This window comes from Nyctereutes procyonoides, unplaced genomic scaffold (genome assembly GCF_905146905.1).
Source record: "Nyctereutes procyonoides isolate TBG_1078 unplaced genomic scaffold, NYPRO_anot_genome, whole genome shotgun sequence".
NCBI lineage: Eukaryota > Metazoa > Chordata > Mammalia > Carnivora > Canidae > Nyctereutes > Nyctereutes procyonoides.
In genome coordinates, this window is record NW_026575142.1 from 47,750,784 (window position 1) to 47,756,783 (window position 6,000).

General features: G+C 41.0%; 1 non-coding gene across 1 annotated transcript; it reads left to right on the plus strand.

Annotated features, from left to right (window-relative positions):
* The first annotated feature begins 1,804 nt into the window (after nucleotides 1-1,804).
* TRNAK-CUU (transfer RNA lysine (anticodon CUU)) lies at nucleotides 1,805-1,876 on the plus strand. Its single transcript has one exon. It is a non-coding gene; the product is annotated as a tRNA-Lys (tRNA).
* The last annotated feature ends 4,124 nt before the right edge of the window (nucleotides 1,877-6,000 follow it).

Genomic DNA, 6,000 nt, shown 5'->3' on the forward strand with positions numbered 1-6,000 from the left:
GGCTCCACACCCAACATGGGGCTTGAAGTCATAACCCTGAGATCAAGAGTTGCATGCGCTCTACTGAGTGAGCCAGTCAGACGCCCCCTAATGCCCTAGTTTGTTGTATTTGCCACTTCTCAAATTGTGGTTTCCAAATACCTACCATTTCACCGTGTTGTTTATAGCAAATTTGACACCTGACTCAAAGTCTTGCTCTTTAGTTTTGATTTCTGCCATTATCCTGGGTCATTTCAGCATATAGAACCTATCCCTTTGCTCTCGCCTCACAGTATTTTGACCTCTAGTCAATAGACCTTGACCCCCACTCATTCCAGTAAGTCACAAGGCCTTGCCTTAGGTCCTTTCATCGCCCAGAATTACTCTTCCTATGAAACCTTAACCTCTAAAGTCTTTCTGTCTTTTGCCACAGCCTTCCTTTCCTTCCTCTCTCATTCCATGACTTTCCTTGTGAACTTATCCAGCCCTCCAATTTTCTAGCATCTCTTCATGCAGGTCCCCAGGTTGCCTACTCTCCCTTCCTAGGCTACACTCCGTAGTTACAATGTTGCTCCAACCACTCTCACCAGCACTCAAAATCTGCTCACCCTTCTGATCTCCCATCCCACTTTCTCTCCTCTGCCCACATGGGAATCAGCCCAATTATTGGCCTTCTCTGCTCCTACTCCCAAGATATTGTCTACTGATAAAGAAAATCAACTAGCTACAAACTGATACCTCTAAAATGTTGTGATCTCCAACCTCACTGGGGCAAGATACTCTTGGCAAACCTTCAGAGAACCTACCCTCTCTCTTTTTCCCTTTATGACAACTTGTTCCTCACTCTCCTGGAGTACTCTACTGTCTTCTCTTATGTTCTTAGCTGTTGATCTTGCCTTTTCCTTTGAAGACTTAAAGATATGAAGTAGACTCCCAGCATCTTGCCCTCCCCTACTTATTTCTCATCCTCTCTCCTTCATGATTTTGGTATCTGTCCTCCATCTAAACTCTGAATCCTTCTTGTCTAGCGTTTTCAGGATGTCCCTCTACCTCTCTCTCTGATTTTCAACCTCTTTATGAGTACTTTCCCATAGCATTTATACATACTCCAGCTTGTCTCATCTTTAAAATCCTTTCTGCAGCTCTAAGTTCCCTTCTAACTCCACTTTTTTTTTTTTTTTTAAGTCTCTCCTGGGGTACCTGGATGACTCAGTTAAGCTTCTTGATTTCAATTCAGGTCATGATCTCATGAGTCGTGAGATCAAACCCTGCAGCAGGCTCTGAGCTCAGCATGGAGTCTGCTTGAAAATTCTCTCCCTCTGTCCCTCCCCCAACTTGTGCACATGCTCTCGCTCTCTCTCTCTCTCAAATAAATAAATCTTTTTTAAAAAATCTCTCCTTGGGTGATAGTATTCAGGAGGCCACTTGTCATGTTGAGCACTGGGTGTTAACATGTAAGTGATGAATCATTAAATTCTACTCCTGAAAACAGTATTATACTATATGTTAACTAACTTGAATTTAAATAAAATTTTGAAAATAAAATAAAACTATGCTTAATAAAAATTAAAATAATTGGGATCCCTGGGTGGCGCATCGGTTTGGCGCCTGCCTTTGGCCCAGGGCGCGATCCTGGTGACCCGGGATCGAATCCCACATCGGGCTCCCGGTGCATGGAGCCTGCTTCTCCCTCTGCCTGTGTCTCTGCCTCTCTCTCTCTCTGTGTGTGTGTGTGTGTGACTATCATAAATAAATAAAAATTTAAAAAAAATTAAAATAATTTAAAAATAAATAATGATAAATTAAAAATCTCTCCTTTTGGGGTGCCTGATTGGCTCAGTTGGTGGAGCATGAGACTCTTGATCTCACAGTGTGAGTTCGAGTCCCACATTGGGCATAGAGATTACTAAAAAAATAATAATAATAATAATTAAATCTCTCATTTGCCTCTCACTTCTTACTATACTGCAATCTGACGCATACATACCATGACAGAAATCACACTTGCTAAGAGTGCCAATTATATCTTTGTTGCTAAATCAGAAGCCCTTGTTTTATTTAACTCCCTATAAATTTGATGTTCTTAATTACATTTTTTCTATCTTGGCTGTAGTCATACTTTTCCTTTGCTCTTTCATGTTCTCTTCTTCTACCTCTGTCCTAAATCCCCAGTAAGGAGGCTTTCTTCTTACCTTGAAGATAATTATCCTGGGTAATTTATCCACTTCTTTCTTTTTTTCTTTATTTAAATTGAATTTGCCAATATAGAGTATAACACCCAATGCTCATCATATCACATGCCCTCCTTAATGCCCATCATCCAGTTACCCACCTCCTCCCCCACCTTCTTCAGCAACCCTCAGTTTGTTTCCCAGAGTTAAGAGTCTCTCATGGTTGGTCTTCCTCTCTAATTTTTTCCCACTTAGTTTCCCCTCCTTTCTCTTATGGACCCTTTCACTATTTCTTATATTTCACATATGAGTGAAACCATATGATAATTGTCCTTCTCTGATTGACTTCCTTCACTCAGCATAATCCTCCAGTTCCATTCATGTTAATGTAAATGATAGCTATTCATCCTTTCTGATGGCTGAGTAAATTCCATTCTATATATACACCACATCTTCTTTATCCATTCATCTGTCAAAGGACATCTCAGCTCCTTCTACAGTTTGCCGATTGTGGACATTGCTGCTATGAACACTGGGGTGCAGGTGTCCCTGCATTTCACTACATCTGTATCTTCGGGGTAAATACCCAGTAGTCCAATTGCTGGATCATAGGGTAGCTCTACTTTTAACTTTTTTTTTTTTTTCAGATTTTATTTATTTATTCACGAGAAACACACAGAGACAGAGAGGCAGAGATACAGGCAGAGGGAGAAGCAGGCTCCATGCAGGGAGCCCGACATGGGTCTCCATCCTGGGTCTCCAGGATCAGGCCCTGGGCTGAAGGCAGCACTAAACCGTTGAGTCACCCGGACTGCCCCTACTTTTAACTTCTTGAGGAACTTCTACACTGTTTTCCAGAGTGACTGCACCAGCCTGCTTTCCCACCAACAGTGTAAGGGGTTCCCCTTTCTCCACATCAAGGCTAACATTTGTTGTTTCTGATCTTATTCATTTTAGCCATTCTCACCAGTGTAAAGTGGTATCTCACTTCTATGGCTCCAGTTATAACTGTATTTTATGACTTCTAAATATAAATATTCAGTCAATATACTTGTATACAAATGTTTTTTTTTAATTTAATATTATTTTAAGTAAGCTCTATGCCCAATATGGGGCTTGAATTCACTACCCCAAGATCAAGAGTTGCATGCTCCACCAACTGTGCCAAAAAGACACCCCACTTGTATCCAAATGTCTTTTAGAGATTTCTGCCCAAGTGTTTAATATGGGATTACTAGCACCTTAAACTCTAGAATCTCCTTCTCCAAAAATATTCACTTATCTTGCATTCTCTCTTCTGCAGCAAATAGCAACAAAATTGCTTATCAAAGCCAGAAATCTAGGAGTAATTTTTTTTGTTATTCAATCATGCATTCAAATATTTATTGAGTATCTACCTTGTGCCACGATTCTTCCACTTTGATATCTAAATATGTCTACCTAATTTTCTCTCCATCCATCCATGTTTCTTTTTTTTTTTTTTAAGATTTATTTATTTATTTATTTATTTATGATAGACACAGAGAGACAGAGGCAGAGACACAGGAGGAGGAAGAAGCAGGCTCCATGCCGGGAGCCCGATGCGGCACTGGATCCCGGATCCCGGGACTCCAAGATCGCGCCCTGGGCCAAAGGCAGGCGCCTAACCGCAGAGCCACCCAGGGATCCCTCTCCATCTATGTTTCTATCCCTCCTCTCAATGTCTTAGTTCAGGCCTTCATCTGACCTCTTGTGGAAGAGCCTCCCAAATGGTTTGACTTTAAGATCAAAGTTGGCATATGACTGAAACGAACTATATCTGAATAAGGAATTTGTTGGAAGGCAGCCAAGGGTCAGAGAATTGATGAGGGAGCCAAGTATCAGAACTGGAAAACAGACAGAAACTGGGACAGCTCAAAAGAGCCATGAAGCAGGACATGAAACAGTGATCTTTAAGCAGAAATAATCTGGAGAGAACATGTCTGCCCACCCACCATAACAGCTAACAAATTTTTTACTTCACTTACTCCTTGATTGAAATCCCTGCTGGAAACAATCAATTGATTGACACTAGTTCATATAACTAGCTGGCTGCTAAGGCCCAGGGAGAGAGATCTGAATTCTTTAGGAAGAGGTAGGCTTTGCTTCTCGACAAAATAAATACAATAAGAAATTCCCCAAATCTTGAGTGGCAGTGGGGGTCAGGGGAAGGAGGAGGATGCTTCATGGGTTTACTCCTCTCTGTGCCTTGGCTTTCTTCTCCAGGAATTCCTAACCTCTAGCAATCTTTCCCATTCTCTGAAAGAGCTTAGAATTCATTTCCTCAGGGGAACTCCCATGACCACTCTCTTCCCACCTCAGTCTGAGTTAGATGAACTCTTCTGTATCCCCAATACCCCTTTTATATACCTCTGTCATGGTTACTTTACTGTTTACTTGACTCTTTACCTCCTTCCCCAGGTTATGGACTCTTTAAAATCAGGAACCATTTCTTAATTGGTAAGATCCAAGGACTAGCTGGAAAGGACCATTTCATATTTGGTGAGATCCAAGGACTAGCTGGAATAAGATGACTTAGTGGATAGTTTTGGAAAGCCCCAGGTCACTGAAAAGTGAAAAGAGAGAAAAGAGAAGATAGAGTGCTAGTGACAAATGAGCTATTTTGAATTTGCCTAGAACTGAAAAATCTCATCAATATATGTTGTTACATTCCTAATGATTTCCCAGCATCTTACATAACAGTGACTTCCCCTGACCTTATCATTAGGTTTTGGGTTTCTGTCTAAATTTAGGTTTGGAGCAACCCTTTTCTTGCTTCTGAGTACAACTCCAATGCTGCTTCTTCTATAAAACTTTTCCTAATTTTCCAAATGGATTTCTTCTTTACTCCTTGAGGGCAAGGACCAAGTCTGTCTTGTTAACCTAACTCCATTCCTAGGACCTGACAAAGTGCCTGGCACAGAGTAGGTAATGAATACTTACTTGACTGTGAATCACTATGGGAAGAATAAGGGTTACATTGAAAAACAAAGGAATAGGGAAGTTATAAAACCTCTAAAGTTCTTTAGCAGTCCTTGCTTTGGTTCATAGCTACTACCTCTCTCTTGTTTGGTTTGGTTTTGCTTGGCTTTTTTTGAGACTTTATTTATCTATTTAACAGAGAGAGATAGCACAAGCAGGGAGAAAGGAGAAGCAGGCTGCCCACTGAGCAGGGAGCCTGACATGGGGCTCAATCCCAGGATCCTGGGATCATGACCTGAGCTGAAGGCAGATGCTTAACAGACTAAGCCGCCCAGGTGACCCTGCCCCTCTCTTGTTATGCTACCTGAAAGTGTTAATTGATCGCTACCCAATCTTCTACTCCTGACTTATTCTATTACTACTAGCCCTACCCACCATGTATAACCCTACCTCCACAGCTGCAATAATCCTGTTTTTATCAAAACATTATAAATTACTCCTAGAAGGGTGATGTGAAGAGTTTTGTGGACCCACACTCCAGCAAAACAAATGTAACTGGTGAAAATGATTTTTTTTTTTTTTAAAGAGCTCCCTTCATGGAGCCTGCTTCTCCCTCTGCCTGTGTCTCTGCCTCTCTGTCTCTCATGAATAAATAAAATCTTTTTTAAAATATATAATAAATAAATAAATAATAAATAAATAAATAAATAAATAAATAATTTTAAAAAGGGATGCCTGGTGTCTCAGCAGTTGAGCATCTGCCTTCAGCTCAGGGCATGATCCAGGTCTAGGACTGAGTCCCTCATCGGGCTCCCTGCAAGGAGCCAGCTTCTCCCTCGGTCTGTGTCTCTGCCTCTCTCTCTCTCTCTCTGTGTGTATCTCTCATGAATAAATAAATAAAATCTTAAAA